The 19,176-nt window shown below is 44.5% G+C and overlaps 1 protein-coding gene across 1 annotated transcript in view; it reads right to left on the bottom strand.

The window, feature by feature from the left end:
* Positions 1 to 17,252, bottom strand: part of LOC110489372 (scaffolding CK1 anchoring protein H-B) — a 39,733-nt gene extending 22,481 nt beyond the window's left edge. Inside the window, exon 1 of the mRNA XM_090227531.1 lies at positions 16,977 to 17,252. The gene's annotated coding sequence lies outside the window, so the exon portion shown is untranslated. The remainder of the gene's footprint in view (positions 1 to 16,976) is intronic.
* Between the last annotated feature and the right edge of the window lie 1,924 nt (positions 17,253 to 19,176).

Below are 19,176 nucleotides of genomic sequence, written 5' to 3'. Positions count from 1 at the left end.
GGGAAACGATTTAATCAATTTTAGAATAAGGCTGTATTGTAACAAAATGTGGAAAAGGTCAAGGGGTCTGAATACTTTCCGAATGCATTGTATATATATGTCCTGAGAGAGGGTGAGAGAGACAGAAGCAAACTAGTCCTGGGGCTCTGTCCACAAACACAAACAGGACAGCAACACAATTTAGACCCAACCAAATCATGAGAAAACAAAAAGATAATTACTTCACACATTGGAAAAAATGTACAAAAAAATTGAGCAAACTAGAATGCTGTTCGGCCCTAAACAGAGAGTACACAGTGTCAAAATACCTGACCACTGTGACTGACCCAAACGTAAGGAAAGCTTTGACAATGTATAGACTCAGTGAGCATAGCCTTGCTATTGAGAAAGGCCAGACCTGGCTCTCAAGAGAAGACAGGCTATGTGCCACACTGCCCACAAAATGAGGTGGAAACTGAGCTGCACTTCCTAACCTCCTGACAAATGTATGACCATATTAGAGACACATATTTCCCTTAGATTACACAGACCCACAAAGAATTAGAAAACAAACCCAATTTTGATAAACTCCCATAACTATTGGGTGAAATACCACAGTGTGACATAACAGAAGCAAGATTTGTGACCTGTTGCCACAAGAAAAGGGCAACCAGTGAAGAACAAACACCATTGTAAAGACAACCCATATCCATATCCATTTTGTACTTTAACTATTTGCACATAATGAGAGAGAGAGAGAGAGAGAGAGAGACAGAGAGAGAGACAGAGAGAGAGAGACAGAGAGAGAGACAGAGAGAGAGACAGAGAGAGGGACAGAGAGAGAGACAGAGAGAGAGACAGAGAGACAGAGAGAGAGACAGAGAGAGAGACAGAGAGAGAGAGAGAGAGAGACAGACAGAGAGAGAGAGAGAGAGAGACAGAGACAGAGACAGAGACAGAGAGAGAGAGAGAGAGAGAGAGACAGAGAGAGACAGAGAGAGAGAGACGAAGAGAGAGAGAGAGAGAGAGAGAGAGAGAGAGAGAGAGAGAGAGAGAGAGAGAGAGACGAAGAGAGAGAGAGAGAGGTGTAGACAGGATCATCCATAATAGTGCTGAGTAAACATGTATTACAGTTGCGTCAGACTGCAAGGTACTATAAGTAATATAATTATAGGTAATATCATTCCAGGTAATATAATTATAGGTAATATCATTCCAGTCTGGATTCCTATCCTATAGCATCTACAGTTGAAGTTGAAAGTTTACATACACTTAAGTTGGAGTCATTAAAACCCGTTTTTCAACAACTCCACAAATATCTTGTTAACAAACTTTTCATGTCAGTTAGGACTTCTACTTTTTTCCAACAATTGTTTACAGACAGATTATTTCACTTATAATTCACTGTATCACAATTCCAGTGGGTCAGAAGTTTACATACACTATGTTGACTGTGCCTTTAAACAGCTTGGAAAATTCCAGAAAATTATGTCATGGCTTTAGAAGCTTCTAATAGGCTAATTGACATCATTTGAGTCAATTGGAGGTGTACCTGTGGATGTATTTCAAGGCCTACCTTCAAACTCAGTGCCTCTGCTTGACATCATGGGAAAATCAAAATAAATCAACCAAGACCTCAGAAAAAAAATTGTAGACTTCCACAAGTCTGGTTCGTCCTTGGGAGCAATTTCCAAACGCCTGAAGGTACCACGTTCATCTGTACAAACAATAGTACGCAAGTATAAACACCATGGGACCACGCAGCCGTCATACCGCTCAGGAAGGAGACGCGTTCTGTCTCCTAGAGATGAGGAGCGAAAAGTGCAAATCAATCCCAGGACAACAGCAAAAGGACCTTGTGAAATGGGTACAAAAGTATCTATATCTACAGTAAAACAAGTCCTATATTGACATAACCTGAAAGGCTGCTCAGCAAGGAAGAAGCCACTGCTTTAATACCGCCATAAAAAATCCAGACTACGGTTTGCAACTGCACATGGGGACAAAGATCTTACTTTTTGGATAAATGTCCTCTGGTCTGATGAAACAAAAATAGAACTGTTTGGCCATAATGACCATCGTTATGTTTGGAGGAAAAAGGGAGAGGCTTGCAAGCCAAAGAACACCATCCCAACCGTGAAGCACGGGGGTGGCAGCATCATGTTGTGGGGGTGCTTTGCTGCAGGAGGGATTGGTGCCCTTCACAAAATAGAGGGCATCATGAGGATGTAAAAGTATGTGGATATATTGAAGCAACATCTCAAGACATCAGTCAGGAAGTTAAAGCTTGGTCGCAAATGGGTCTTCCAAATGGACAATGACCCCAAGCATACTTCCAAAGTTGTGGCAAAATGGCTTAAGGACAACAAAGTCAAGGTATTGGAGTGGCCATCACAAAGCCCTGACCTCAATCCCATAGACAATTTGTGGGCAGAACTGAGCAAGGAGGCCTACAAACCTGACTGAGTTACACCAGCTCTGTCAGGAGGAATGGGACAAAATTCACCCAACTTATTGTGGGAAGCTTGTGGAAGGCTCCCCGAAACATTTGACCCAAGTTAAACAATTTAAAGGCAATGCTACCAAATTCTAATTGAGTGTATGTAAACTTCTGACCCACTGGGAATGTGATGAAAGAAATAAAAGCTGAAATAAATAATTCTCTCTACTATTATTCTGACTTTTCACATTCTTAAAATAAAGTGGTGAATATAACTGACCTAAAACAGGGATTTTTTACTCGGATTAAATGTCAGGAATTGTGAAAAACAGTTTAAATGTATTTGGCTAAGGTGTATGTAAACTTCCGACTTCAACTGTATATTCACGAATAACAATTATACATCACGCTATTGAGTCATATGTAAAAACCTGTCTGAGACTAACACATGCTGTTACATACACAGTGCTATTCATGTTTGGAGTGAAACTGATTACGTGCAGTGCTTGATTTGGGCCGGAACTGTCCGGAGCGCCATCCCGGCACTAATTTTGAGGGGAATTGCGTACTGGCTCCTCTATTAAAACAAAGTAGCCTATCGCCGGCCCAGTTTGACACGCATAAACGGTTGATCAAAGCGGAATAAGGGCTGGATCTGCGTTGAATAGCAATTGAGAGTGGGCATTCATTTCCTGATTCTGTTTTGTTCAAGTTTATTTACCGCTAGTCTGTGAATCTGTGCGTGACCCTAAACTGTTCGAGATTGCGAAGATTGAAAATGCACCAGTTTTAATGAGTTCCAAATTGTCAAATTAGGGTTTGTAAAGTCATGGAAATTAGTTTTAATACGTTTTGGTAATATAATTCATGAAGGCACACTTTTAAATATTATAAATCACTGAAAAATATACATATCAGCCATACGTGTCATTGCGTGTCTGTGTGCTGCGTGTGTGACGTTCCCAGATGAGAGAGCAGCAACATTTCAGCAGCAGGTTTGAAACAATGACAGATAAAATGACTAACTAGATGGCCAATTCAAAACATAACTTACAGCAGTTATCTCGCTACTTAACTATAGCTAACTAAGCATTAATATCGTTGTCGCGTTTCCACCGGCACTGTAGAGCCTAAATAAATCTTCAGCGTTAGAAGGCTGTATAGTGTCCCCTCTATTAAACTGTAGCCATGTAATTGCGACAACGTTAAAATATTAAAAGAATGGCCAATTATGGCTTGTGTGCATAGATCTCCCCTGAAACATGACTATTTGAGCCTTATATATAAACATATATAGTTAGGTGCCTTGCTTTACAGTAGCCTACCTTATCCATTTGATCCCTGATTTATTGAATGGGGGAATAATTATATAAAGACAAAAGAATTTGGTTGTAATGTTGGAATATTTGATATCAAGGGCGGCCAACCATTCTCCAGGACAGCTACTGGGCGTGAAGGCCTCATTGTAGCCTAAACATCAGCTCCTCAACAGGACCTTGATAGGCAGACTTGTGTGTTTCAGGGCTGAATCAAAAGGCCAAGCCTGCACACCCAGAAGCTCTCTAGATGGAGGGTTGACAACATGTGACTAACAGTGCACTTCTACTTTGTGTGTGTGTGTGTGGGGGGGGGGGGGGGGGGGGGGGGGGGGGGGGGTTCAGTGCCTTGAGCAAGGGCACACCAGGAGATATCAGGCCTACATGGGATCAGACACAGTAGCCTTCCAGTCTCAATAATGCATATTTTCTTGCATATAGGCTATAATAATAGTCATGAAAATGTGGTTAAAAGTAATGAGAAATGTATATGAACTCTTAACAGTGAATAATCACTGGTCTCTATAGCATGATGTCATTTGTACATTTCGGGGGTAAAGAGTCTAATGGACCGACTTGGAAAACTACATCTGCTGTTTATTGGTACACATCTACCACCCGAAACACAGAGCTAAGAGTGTTCCTCTTGCTGGGACAATACCAGACTGTCTGTGATTACACCATATTCCTTTCACTGCACATGGTGGCATTTACTGGGCATGCTCTGAACACATGATGAGGCCCGAGCACATGTGTAAGCTAGACAGGAAGTGTTTTTCCCTGTTTGCTCACATAACCATGGAAACCTGCGGTCTGTGACTGATTTAGCCTGAGTGACTGACTGAGTGTGCGTGTGTGTGTGTTTGAGAGAATGTGAGTGCAAGAGTGAATGGGTGCATTCATGAGAGAGTATGATTATGACTGGGTGAATGGGTGCATTCATGAGATAATATGATTATGACTGGGTGAATGGGTGCATTCATGAGAGAGTATGGTTATGACTGGGTGAATGGGTGCATTCATGAGAGAGTATGATTATGACTGGGCGAATGGGTGCATTCATGAGAGAGTATGATTATGACTGGGTGAATGGGTGCATTCATGAGAGAGTATGATTATGACTGGGTGAATGGGTGCATTCATGAGAGAGTATGATTATGACTGGGTGAATGGGTGCATTCATGAGAGAGTATGATTATGACTGGGTGAATGGGTTGTTTGCAGTCTACAGTATGCTAATTAGCTGTCTGATGAGTGTGTAATAGTGTGTATGTGTTTTATATGTTTTGTAAACTTCCACACACACCTAGAGCTATAGGTAACCATAGTAACCAGGTAGGTTAGAGTCATAACCACTGGAACAAAAAAATGGCTGTAGTTTTAGTCAACAGCAGCACTGTGACTCATCTGCAGTCTACTAGCCAGGACTGCTACTCTAAAATCACAGGACATCTTTGTCATATCTGATTAAGTCTGCACTAACCTGTCGTCTGAGGTATGTTGTTATGTCAGAGCGAGAGCCTACCTGTATTGGTGCAGTTACACACCCTGACCTGAGGCCAAGTAGAGGTTACACAACACATATATAACATCTTCAGAACAGGAGAACACAGAGAGAGAACACATTCAGATCAGTAGAACACAGAGAGAGGAGCTAACACATTCAGAACATTAGAACACAGAGAGAGAACACATTCAGATCAGTAGAACACAGAGAGAGAGAGAGAGAGAACACATTCAGATCAGTAGAACACACAGAGAGAGAGAGAACACCTTCAGATCAGTAGAACACATAGAGAGAGAGAGATAACACATTCAGATCAGTAGAACACAGAGAGAGAACACCTTCAGATCAGTAGAACACACAGAGAGAGAGATAACACCTTCAGATCAGTAGAACACAGAGTGAGAGAGAGAGAACACATTCAGAACATTAGAACACAGAGAGAGAACACATTCAGATCAGTAGAACACGGAGAGAGAAAACCTTCAGATCAGTAGAACACAGAGAGAGATAACACATTCAGATCAGTAGAACACAGAGAGAGATAACACATTCAGATCAGTAGAACACAGAGAGAGATAACACATTCAGATCAGTAGAACAGAGAGAGATAACACCTTCAGATCAATAGAACACAGAGAGAGAGAGAACACCTTCAGATCTGTAGAACACAGAAAGAGATAACACATTCAGACCAGTAGAACACAGAGAGAGTCATAACACATTCAGAACATTAGAACACAGAGAGAGAGAGAGAGAGAACACATTCAGATAAGTAGAACACAGAGAGAGAGAGAACACCTTCAGATCAGTAGAACACAGAGAGAGAAAGAACACCTTCAGATCAGTAGAACACAGAGAGAGAGAACACATTCAGATCAGTAGAACACAGAGAGAGATAACACCTTCAGATCAGTAGAACAGAGAGAGATAACACCTTCAGATCAATAGAACACAGAGAGAGAGAGAGAGAACACCTTCAGATCAGTAGAACACAGAGAGGGATAACACATTCAGACCAGTAGAACACAGAGAGAGAGACATAACACATTCAGAACTTTAGAACACACAGAGAGAGAGAGAGAGAACACATTCAGATCAGTAGAACACAGAGAGAGATAACACCTTCAGATCAGTAGAACAGAGAGAGAGAACACCTTCAGATCAGTAGAACACAGAGAGAGAGAGAGAGAGAGAGAGAGAGAGATAACACATTCAGAACATTAGAACACAGAGAGAGAGAACACATTCAGAACATTAGAACACAGAGAGAGAGAGAGATAACACCTTCAGATCAGTAGAACACAGAGAGAGATAACACCTTCAGATCAGTAGAACACACAGAGAGAGAAAACATTCAGAACATCAGAACACACAGAGAGAGAACACCTTCAGATCAGTAGAACACAGAGAGAGAGAGAGAGAGAGAGCACACCTTCAGATCAGTAGAACACAGAGAGAGAGAACACCTTCAGATCAGTAGAACACAGAGAGAGAGAGAGAGAGAGAGAGAGAGAGATAACACATTCAGAACATTAGAACACAGAGAGAGAGAGAACACATTCAGAACATTAGAACACAGAGAGAGAGAGAGATAACACCTTCAGATCAGTAGAACACAGAGAGAGATAACACCTTCAGATCAGTAGAACACACAGAGAGAGAAAACATTCAGAACATCAGAACACACAGAGAGAGAACACCTTCAGATCAGTAGAACACAGAGAGAGAGAGCACACCTTCAGATCAGTAGAACACAGAGAGAGAGAACACCTTCAGATCAGTAGAACACAGAGAGAGAGAACACATTCAGATCAGTAGAACAGAGAGAGATAACACCTTCAGATGAGTAGAACACAGAGAGAGAGAACACCTTCAGATCAGTAGAACACAGAGAGAGAGAACACCTTCAGATCAGTAGAACACAGAGAGAGAGAGAGAACCCCTTCAGACCAGTAGAACACAGAGAGAACACATTCAGATCAGTAGAACACAGAGACAGATAACACCTTCAGATCAGTAGAACACAGAGAGAGAACACCTTCAGATCAGTAGAACACAGAGAGAGAGAGAGATAGAACACATTCAGATCAGTAGAACACAGAGAGAGAGAACACCTTCAGATCAGTAGAACACAGAGCGAACACATTCAGATAGGGATAGGGTTCGGCCAATCAGACGCTGTTTTACTAGCTTTGAGGGAACAAAGGGCACACTGATTGGTGACGACATCCAGTGATTACAGTTTGGGACGACTATTTGTTTGATTTGTTGTGGCAACAACAACTTTGTCTTGACCTCTGGTAGTGAAACAGGACCAATGAAAGTTGTTCTGCTTTGGTTCTGCCTTGTGTGTGTGTGTGTGTGTGTGTGTGTGTGTGTGTGTGTGTGTGTGTGTGTGTGTGTGTGTGTGTGTGTGTGTGTGTGTGTGTGTGTGTGTGTGTGTGTGTGTGTGTGTGTGCGTGTGTGTGTGTGAAGGACTGTTTACAAGGCAGTAAACAGACAGGGTTTCATAAACCACTTAAGCAGGATTTTATAAGCAGAGACCCAAACTTCCACTCCAGGCTATAATGTTTAATCAATGTTCTGACTGCTCATTCTCTACATTCCTTTGTGAACGCTGAGAGAGAGGGGGACAGAGAAATATATAGAGAGAGGGGGAGGGAGAGGGAATGATAGAGGGACCAAGAGAGAGAGGGAAAGAGAGAGAGAAAGGGAGTGAGGTAGAGAGACAGAACCGAGAGGAAGAGGGAACATCTGTCTCTGTCTCAACACAGAAGCTGTACAACTACACACACACACACACACACACACACACACACACACACACACACACACACACACACACACACACACACACACACACACATTCAGAAAGTTTTCATACCCCTTGACTTATTCCATATTTTGTTGTGTTACAGCCTGAATTCAAGATAGACTAAATAAATTGTTTTTAAATCATCTACACACAATACCCCATAATGACAAAGTGAAACCATGTTTTTAGAAATGTTAGCAAATGTATTGAAAATTAAATACAGAAATATCTAATTTACATAAGCATTCACACTCCTGAGTCAATACATGTTAGAATCACCTTTGACAGTGATTACAGCTGTGAGTCTTTCTGGGTAAGTCTCTAAGAGCGATTACAGCTGTGAGTCTTTCTGGGTAAGTCTCTAAGAGGGATTAGAGCTGTGAGTCTTTCTGGGTAAGTCTATAAGAGTGATTACAGCTGTGAGTCTTTCTGGGTAAGTCTCTAAGAGTGATTACAGCTGTGAGTCTTTCTGGGTAAGTCTCTAAGAGTGATTACAGCTGTGAGTCTTTCTGGGTAAGTCTCTAAGAGGGATTAAAGCTGTGAGCCTTTCTGGGTAAGTCTCTAAGAGTGATTACAGCTGTGAGTCTTTCTGGGTAAGTCTCTAAGAGCGATTACAGCTGTGAGTCTTTCTGGGTAAGTCTCTTAGTGTGATTACAGCTGTGAGTCTTTCTGGGTAAGTCTCTTAGAGTGATTACAGCTGTGAGTCTTTCTGGGTAAGTCTCTTAGAGTGATTACAGCTGTGAGTCTTTCTGGGTAAGTCTCTTAGAGTGATTACAGCTGTGAGTCTTTCTGGGTAAGTCTCTTAGAGTGATTACAGCTGTGAGTCTTTCTGGGTAAGTCTCTAAGAGTGATTACAGCTGTGAGTCTTTCTGGGTAAGTCTCTACACCTGGATTATACCACTATTTTACCATTATTCTTTTTTAAATTCTTCAAGCTCTGTCAAATTGGTTGTTGATCATTGCTAGACAGCCATTTTCAAGACTTGCCATAGATTGAAGTCATAACTGTAACTAGGCCACTCAGGAACATTCACTGTCTTCTTAGTAAATAACTCCAGTGTAGATGTGGCCTTGTGTTTTAGGTTATTGTCCTGCTGAAAGGTGAATTCACCTCCCAATGTCTGGTGGAAAGCAGACTGAACCAGGTTTTCCTCTAGGATTTTGCCTGTGCTTAGATCCATTCTGTTAATTTATTTATCCTGAAAAACTCCCCAGTCCTTAATGATTACAATAATACCCATAACATGATGCAGCCACCACTATGCTTGAAAATATTAAGAGTGGTAATCAGTAATTTGTGTTGGATTTGCCCCAAACAAATTGTTTTGCCACATTTTTAGAAGTATTTCTTTAGTGCCTTGTTGCAAACAGGATGCATGTTTTGGAATAACTTTTATACAGGTACCACACTGACCCATACACTGAGCCATACAGGACCACACTGAGCCATACAGGACCGCAGATAGACAATGCAAACATAAAGGGTGCAGCCTTGACAGCATATATTGCTTAACAGGAGGAACACGAACACACACACACACACACACACACACACACACACACACACACACAGCATGAAGGCAGGTCACCTGGTCACATATAGCTGTTCCGCCGATTCTGTTAAAAACATTTCTTAAACGGAAGCAAACGGAACGGGGATAGACTGAAAACCGAAATGACTGCGTTAAAATGTAAACAGTAGGCCAAAAGCCCATTTCTATCATACAGAAATACATGTCATGGTCAATCAATTGAGTTATATGTTGCTACTTGTAGGCTACTGTCTGTAATTTGTCTAAATGTATTGTATGATGTGTAGACTAACATGGTGTGCCAAATTGGTGATTTAGTGCATTTTCATTGGATAAGCATTATAATAATCCATCTCAATATAAAACAGATTGAAGGTTATACAGAGCATTCAGAACACTATTGTGTTAAGTTACAGCCTTATTCTAAAATTGATTAAATTGTCGTCCCCCCCCCACCCCTCGCCCCCACATCAATCTACACACAGCAGGCCATAATGACAAGGCAAAAACAGGTTTTTAGAAATGTTTGCAAATGTATTAAAAAACAAAAACTGATATTACATTTACATAAGTATTCAGACCATTTACTCAGAACTTTGTTGAAGCACCTTTTGGCAGCGATTACAGCATCGAGTCTTCTTGGGTATGACGCTACAAGCTTGGCACACCTGTATTTGGGGAGTTTCTCCCATTCTTCTCTGCAGATCCTCTCAAGTTCTGACAGGTTGGATGGGGAGTGTTGCTGCACAGCTATTTTCAGGTCTCTCCAGAGATGTTTGATCGGGTTCAAGTCCAGGCTCTGGCTGGTCCACTCAAGGACATTCAGAGACTTGTCCCAAAGCCACTCCTGCGTTGTCTTGGCTGTGTGCTTAGGGTTGCTGTCATGTTGGAAGTTGAACCTTTGCCCCAGTCAGGGGTCTTGAGAGCTCTGGAGCAGGTTTTCATCAATGGTCTCTGTACTTTGCTCTGTTCATCTTTCCCTTGATCTTGTCTAGTCTCCCAGTCCCTGCTGATGAAAAACATCCCCACAGCATGATGCTGCCACCACCATGCTTCACCGTAGGGATGATGCCAGGTTTCCTCCAGATGTGACGCTTGGCATTCAGGCCAAAGAGTTCAATCTTTGTTTCATCAGACCAGAGAATCTTGTTTCTCATGGTCTGAGAGTCCTTTAGGTGCCTTTTGGCAAACTCCAAGCGGGCTGTCATGTGCCTTTTACTGAAGAGTGGCTTCCGTCTGGCCACGCTACCATAAAGGCCTGATTGTTGTCCTTCTGGAAGGTTCTCCCATCTCCACAGAGGAACTCTGGAGCTCTGTCAGAGTGACCATCAGGTTCTTGGTCACCTCCTTGACCAAGGCACTTCTCCCCCGATTGCTCAGTTTGGCCGGGCGGCCAACTCTAGAAAGAGTCTTGGTGGTTCCAAACTTCTTCCATTTAACAATGATGAAAGCCACTGTGTTCCTGGGGACTTTCAATGCTGCGGAAAAGTTTTGGTACCCTTCCCCAGATCTGTGCCTCGACACAATCCTGTCTCGGAGCTCTATGGAAAATTCCTTCAACCTCATGGCTTGGTTTTTGCTCTGACATGCATTGTCAACTGTGGGACCTTTTATATAGACAGGTTTGTGCCTTTCCAAACTATGTCCAGTCAATTGAATTTACCACAGGTGGACTCCAATCAAGTTGTAGAAACATCTCAAGGATGATCAACGTAAACAGGATGCACCTGAGCTCAATTTCGAGTCTCATAGCAAAGGGTCTGAATACTTACATAAATAAGGTATTCTGTGTTTTATTTTTTTGTACATTTGCAAACATTTCTATTAACCTGTTTTCACTTTGTCATTATGGGGTCACTATGTGGTGTGTAGATTAATAATGAAAAATACTAATTTAATCAATTTTAGAATAAGGCTGTAACGTAACAAAATGTGGAAAATGTCAAGGGGTCTGAATACTTTCCGAATGCACTGTATATAAAATGACGGTTGTTGATGTGTCTCTCAGATGCATTGCATCTGTATTTCGGAAAGTCGCAGTAACAGGACCTAGCATTGCATCTGTATTTCGGAAAGTCGCAGTAACAGGACCTAGCATTGCATCTGTATTTCGGAAAGTCGCAGTAACAGGACCTAGCATTGCATCTGTATTTCGGAAAGTCGCAGTAACAGGACCTAGCATTGCATCTGTATTTCGGAAAGTCGCAGTAACAGGACCTAGCATTGCATCTGTATTTCGGAAAGTCGCAGTAACAGGACCTAGCATTGCATCTGTATTTCGGAAAGTCGCAGTAACAGGACCTAGCATTGCATCTGTATTTCGGAAAGTCGCAGTAACAGGACCTAGCATTGCATCTGTATTTCGGAAAGTCGCAGTAACAGGACCTAGCATTGCATCTGTATTTCGGAAAGTCGCAGTAACAGGACCTAGCATTGCATCTGTATTTCGGAAAGTCGCAGTAACAGGACCTAGCATTGCATCTGTATTTTGGAAAGTCGCAGTAACAGGACCTAGCATTGCATCTGTATTTCGGAAAGTCGCAGTAACAGGACCTAGCATTGCATCTGTAATTCGGAAAGTCGCAGTAACAGGACCTAGCATTGCATCTGTATTTCGGAAAGTCGCAGTAACAGGACCTAGCATTGCATCTGTATTTCGGAAAGTCGCAGTAACAGGACCTAGCATTGCATCTGTATTTCGGAAAGTCGCAGTAACAGGACCTAGCATTGCATCTGTATTTCGGAAAGTCGCAGTAACAGGACCTAGCATTGCATCTGTATTTCGGAAAGTCGCAGTAACAGGACCTAGCATTGCATCTGTATTTCGGAAAGTCGCAGTAACAGGACCTAGCATTGCATCTGTATTTCGGAAAGTCGCAGTAACAGGACCTAGCATTGCATCTGTATTTCGGAAAGTCGCAGTAACAGGACCTAGCATTGCATCTGTATTTCGGAAAGTCGCAGTAACAGGACCTAGCATTGCATCTGTATTTCGGAAAGTCGCAGTAACAGGACCTAGCATTGCATCTGTATTTCGGAAAGTCGCAGTAACAGGACCTAGCATTGCATCTGTATTTCGGAAAGTCGCAGTAACAGGACCTAGCATTGCATCTGTATTTCGGAAAGTCGCAGTAACAGGACCTAGCATTGCATCTGTATTTCGGAAAGTCGCAGTAACAGGACCTAGCATTGCATCTGTATTTCGGAAAGTCGCAGTAACAGGACCTAGCATTGCATCTGTATTTCGGAAAGTCGCAGTAACAGGACCTAGCATTGCATCTGTATTTCGGAAAGTCGCAGTAACAGGACCTAGCATTGCATCTGTATTTCGGAAAGTCGCAGTAACAGGACCTAGCATTGCATCTGTATTTCGGAAAGTCGCAGTAACAGGACCTAGCATTGCATCTGTATTTCGGAAAGTCGCAGTAACAGGACTTAGCATTGCATCTGTATTTCGGAAAGTCGCAGTAACAGGACCTAGCATTGCATCTGTAATTCGGAAAGTCGCAGTAACAGGACCTAGCATTGCATCTGTATTTCGGAAAGTCGCAGTAACAGGACCTAGCATTGCATCTGTATTTCGGAAAGTCGCAGTAACAGGACCTAGCATTGCATCTGTATTTCGGAAAGTCGCAGTAACAGGACCTAGCATTGCATCTGTATTTCGGAAAGTCGCAGTAACAGGACCTAGCATTGCATCTGTATTTCGGAAAGTCGCAGTAACAGGACCTAGCATTGCATCTGTATTTCGGAAAGTCGCAGTAACAGGACCTAGCATTGCATCTGTATTTCGGAAAGTCGCAGTAACAGGACCTAGCATTGCATCTGTATTTCGGAAAGTCGCAGTAACAGGACCTAGCATTGCATCTGTATTTCGGAAAGTCGCAGTAACAGGACCTAGCATTGCATCTGTATTTCGGAAAGTCGCAGTAACAGGACCTAGCATTGCATCTGTATTTCGGAAAGTCGCAGTAACAGGACCTAGCATTGCATCTGTATTTCGGAAAGTCGCAGTAACAGGACCTAGCATTGCATCTGTATTTCGGAAAGTCGCAGTAACAGGACCTAGCATTGCATCTGTATTTCGGAAAGTCGCAGTAACAGGACCTAGCATTGCATCTGTATTTCGGAAAGTCGCAGTAACAGGACCTAGCATTGCATCTGTATTTCGGAAAGTCGCAGTAACAGGACCTAGCATTGCATCTGTATTTCGGAAAGTCGCAGTAACAGGACCTAGCATTGCATCTGTATTTCGGAAAGTCGCAGTAACAGGACCTAGCATTGCATCTGTATTTCGGAAAGTCGCAGTAACAGGACCTAGCATTGCATCTGTATTTCGGAAAGTCGCAGTAACAGGACCTAGCATTGCATCTGTATTTCGGAAAGTCGCAGTAACAGGACCTAGCATTGCATCTGTATTTCGGAAAGTCGCAGTAACAGGACCTAGCATTGCATCTGTATTTCGGAAAGTCGCAGTAACAGGACCTAGCATTGCATCTGTATTTCGGAAAGTCGCAGTAACAGGACCTAGCATTGCATCTGCGCGAGCGAGCGAGAGATATTATCCTGAATAGCAGATCCCGATGACTCGACTGGATCCCGTGTGGAGAGAAAGACAACTGCTCATTTTCAAGGACTCACACAAGGCTCATTTTAATTTCCCGATGCAACAGGAAAATTCTCTGAGACATGTGTTACCAGATCAAGTTAAGATCCGAGATCTGCATTACCGTAACCACGTGTTTACTGTTTACATTAAGTAACTAAACACAGATCCACGGAGAGAGATGAAACTCAGAATACATAGAACCATCTATATGCGCTATTCCACTAGTTTGGAATATAAAGACTGAAAACTAAGATATGAACCAAGGTTGGTCATTGAGTTTACAAGTGTGTCGTTTTTTACATGTGTTCATCTTTATGTAGTATGCTACGGACATTAGGATTTAGAGGCTAAAGCAGACTGAAGGAGTTATTATGGATACATATTGTAGTGATTGAGGGGGAGCAGTCTACTGGAACAAGGCTTGATCCAGAAACTCTATGCTTTTAGGGCAAGTACAGTACACTACCACCTGTGCCATTAAAGGCCCAGCCCTTTGACAGAAGCTGAGGCAGCTGTAAACAGACACATACCAACAGGTTCAGAGACAGTTTCTATCTACAAGCCATCAGACTGCTGAACACTTGAACTTGACTGACCACCTGCACTGACTCTCTGCACCTTAGCACACACACACCCACACAGACACACAGACACACACACACACACACACACACACACACACACACACACACACACACACACACACAACAGACACACACCCACACTGACACACACCCACACTGACACACAACCACACAGACACACACCCACACTGACACACACCCACACTGACACACACCCACACAGACACACACCCACACTGACACACACCCACACTGACACACACCCACACTGACACACACCCACACTGACACACACCCACACAGACACACACCCACACAGACACACACCCACACTGACACACACCCACACAGACACACACCCACACAGACACACACCCACACTGACACACACCCACACAGACACACACCCACACAGACACACACCTACACAGACACACACCCACACAGACACACACCCACACAGACACACACCCACACTGACACACACCCACACTGACACACACCCACACAGACACACACCCACACACACCCACACTGACACACACCCACACAGACACACACCCACACTGACACACACCCACACAGACACACACCCACACAGACACACACCCACACACACCCACACTGACACACACCCACACAGACACACACCCACACTGACACACACCCACACAGACACACACCCACACAGACACACACCCACACAGACACACACCCACACAGACACACACCCACACAGACACACACCCACACTGACACACACCCACACTGACACACACCCACACAGACACACACCCACACACACCCACACTGACACACACCCACACAGACACACACCCACACTGACACACACCCACACAGACACACACCCACACAGACACACACCCACACACACCCACACTGACACACACCCACACAGACACACACCCACACTGACACACACCCACACAGACACACACCCACACAGACACACACCCACACTGACACACACCCTCTTGCTACATGCACATCACTACTGCTGCTACCAGACTCTTATGATTGTTGCTAAATACTGCTAAATACCCCCCCCCCCCCCCCCACATCCCCAAAAACACATGTAAATATTGGACTATAAATTGTGTCTATTTATTATATTCTACTGAGACGTTTACTTGACGTATTCTTAGATTACATTTTTTTCTCATTGTCGAAAATGAACCTGAAAGTAAGCATTTCGTTTGGATGGTGTACACCAATGTCTGTCCTGTACATGTGACTAATACAACTTGAAACACACACACACACACTGACAGTAGTACACTCACTGACATACAGGGAGTGTACTAAGCCTATTATCTGAAGGACTCTATACACACTATCTAGACATGGACCAAAGTCTCAGGTAGATACAGAGCAGAACATCTGTACTCAGCAGGTAGCCTAGTGGTTAGAGCGTTGGACTTGTAACCCGAAGGTTGCTAGATCGAATCCCTGAGCTGACAAGGTACAAATGTGTCAAAGGTTGCTAGATCGAATCCCTGAGCTGTGCCAAAGGTTGCTAGATCGTGACCCTGAGCTGACAAGGTACAAATGTGTCATTCTGCCCCTGTTCCTAGACGTCATTGAAAATAAGATTTTTTTCTTAACCAACTTACCTAGTTAAATAAAAACTCCGCTCACCTTCTGTATGATAATTTACAACACAAAGGAAACGCATTATATCAATTTACTTCAGTCCAAGTGTACATTAGACCTATTAGATAACACGACTGACAGGCGGGATGTTTAACATACCGTCCTGTCTATGCATATAAGTTAGGCTATAACAGAGGGCTTATTATAATACGGTAGTTTCTTTGAGTCCAAATGGATTCGTACTAATTCATTGAAGACTGACACGCAAGTCTTGCTGAGTTTCTATTGGTTGGCAACTTTCAATGAAACCTATACGTTATTACAGAGTTATTACATTAGCCTAATAAAACTACGATGAGATGGATACTGTCGCCTACAGAGCTACAACAACACATGTTACAGCTTCTATTAAGTATCAAAGTGTTATTTCATTGTCTTGCTATAGACATAGGCATATATTGAGTTACATAGGCCTAGAGATTATTGCAATAGGCTAATTTACAGAAGACACGGAGATCACCAGGATAGATGGACCTGTTCCAGAGCGAGTTGTTATTGACATAATAATACAGGCTCTTACCCTGCAGTGGGCAACAACTTGTCGGCTACTTTTTCTTGGCTACTTTGTCTCCCTGGCTTGAATCGCTATATATCGCCGTATATCCCTCCCGTGATACTTCCACTGGTGTTCACCGGCTCGTCAGTACTTGTCTACGGTGTACATTCCGGTCTCCCGGTGGGACTCCACCTTATCCGCCCAAAACGCCCCGGAGCTCCACACTACAGGCCCGACCTGTCTGCCTCAGTCTGATCCTACCGCTCCGCGCGTCCGCTTCCACTCCGCGGAGAAACAACCAGGAAGAAGTTGAGTAACCGGGCTTTCCTCTCTCTAACTCCTCCCATTCTCACTGCTGGAACGCTGACAGTTGAAAACTATTGGAAGTTGACTCTAGTGACGTTTTTCAAAAATATTACCTTGGGATAATTTGACAATATTGGCATAAATTGGATGGGCAGGTAAAGTACAGCCAGAGTGTCAGAGTGTGTGTGTGGACGGATCTTTTTGTCCCCCTTCCCCTCCTCTCTCTCCCTCTCGCTGTCTGTCCCACTTCCCCCTCATCTCTCTCTCTTCCTCTCTTTCTATGCCCCCCATCCCTCTCTCTCTCTATGTCCCTCTTCCCCCTCCTCTCTCTCTCTCTCTCTCTCTCTCCATTCAACAATGAGCTGTAGCCTGGTATGCAGTTCAGTCAGTGGAGTATGCACCCCTCTCTCTTTCTCCCTCTCTCCCCCCTCTATCTATGTCCCCCTTCCCCTCCTCCTCTCTCTCCCTCTCTCTGTCCCCTTCCCCTCCTCTCTCTCTCTATTCCCCCCTTCCCTCCTCTCTCCCCCTCTCTCTTTCCCCCTTCCCCCTCTCTCTCTCTCTATGTTCCTTCCCCTCCTCCATGCCCCCTTCCCTCTCTCAATGTCCCCGTCCCTTCCTCCTCCTCTCTCTATGTCCCCGTCCCTTCCTCCTCTCTCTCTATGTCCCCGTCCCTTCCTCCTCTCTCTCTATGTCCCCGTCCCTTCCTCCTCCTCTCTCTATGTCCCCGTTCCTTCCTCCTCTCTCTCCATGTCCCCGTCCCTTCCTCCTCCTCTCTCTATGTCCCCGTCCCTTCCTCCTCCTCTCTCTATGTCCCTGTCCCTTCCTCCTCTCTCTATGTCCCTGTCCCTTCCTCCTCTCTCTATGTCCCCGTCCCTTCCTCCTCTCTCTCCATGTCCCCGTCCCTTCCTCCTCTCTCTCTATGTCCCCGTCCCTTCCTCCTCTCTCTCTATGTCCCAGTCCCTTCCTCCTCTCTCTCTATGTCCCCGTCTCTTCCTCCTCTCTCTCCATGTCCCCGTCCCTTCCTCCTCCTCTCTCTATGTCCCCGTCCCTTCCTCCTCCTCTCTTTATATCCCCGTCCCTTCCTCCTCCTCTCTCTATGTCCCTGTCCCTTCCTCCTCTCTCTATGTCCCCGTCCCTTCCTCCTCTCTCTCCATGTCCACGTCCCTTCCTCCTCTCTATCTATGTCCCCGTCCCTTCCTCCTCTCTCTCCATGTCCCCGCCCCTTCCTCCTCCTCTCTTTATGTCCCCGTCCCTTCCTCCTCCTCTCTCTATGTCCCCGTCCCTTCCTCCTCCTCTCTCTATGTCCCCGTCCCTTCCTCCTCCTCTCTCCATGTACCCGTCCCTTCCTCCTCCTCTCTCTATGTCCCCGTCCCTTCCTCCTTTCTCTCTATGTCCCCGTCCCTTCCTCCTCCTCTATGTCCCCGTCCCTTCCTCCTCTCTCTCCATGTCCCCGTCCCTTCCTCCTCCTCTCTTTATATCCCCGTCCCTTCCTCCTCCTCTCTCTATGTCCCTGTCCCTTCCTCCTCTCTCTATGTCCCCATCCCTTCCTCCTCTCTCTCCATGTCCCCGTTCCTTCCTCCTCTCTCTCCATGTCCCCGTCCCTTCCTCCTTTCTCTCTATGTCCCCGTCCCTTCCTCCTCCTCTCTCTATGTCCCCGTCCCTTAATCCTCTCTCTCTATGTCCCCGTCCCTTCCTCCTCTCTCTCCATGTCCCCGCCCCCTCCTCCCTATGTCCCCGTCCCTTCCTCCTCCTCTATGTCCCCGTCCCTTCCTCCTCTCTCTCCATGTCCCCGTCCCTTCCTCCTCCTCTCTTTATATCCCCGTCCCTTCCTCCTCCTCTCTCTATGTCCCTGTCCCTTCCTCCTCTCTCTATGTCCCCATCCCTTCCTCCTCTCTCTCCATGTCCCCGTTCCTTCCTC

The sequence above is a fragment of the Oncorhynchus mykiss genome, chromosome 30, assembly GCF_057628025.1.
Source record: "Oncorhynchus mykiss isolate SJ-2025 chromosome 30, ASM5762802v1, whole genome shotgun sequence".
NCBI classification, from domain to species: Eukaryota; Metazoa; Chordata; class Actinopteri; order Salmoniformes; family Salmonidae; genus Oncorhynchus; species Oncorhynchus mykiss.
Note: the sequence above shows the minus strand (reverse complement) of the source record. Positions and strands in the feature narration are given on the sequence as shown.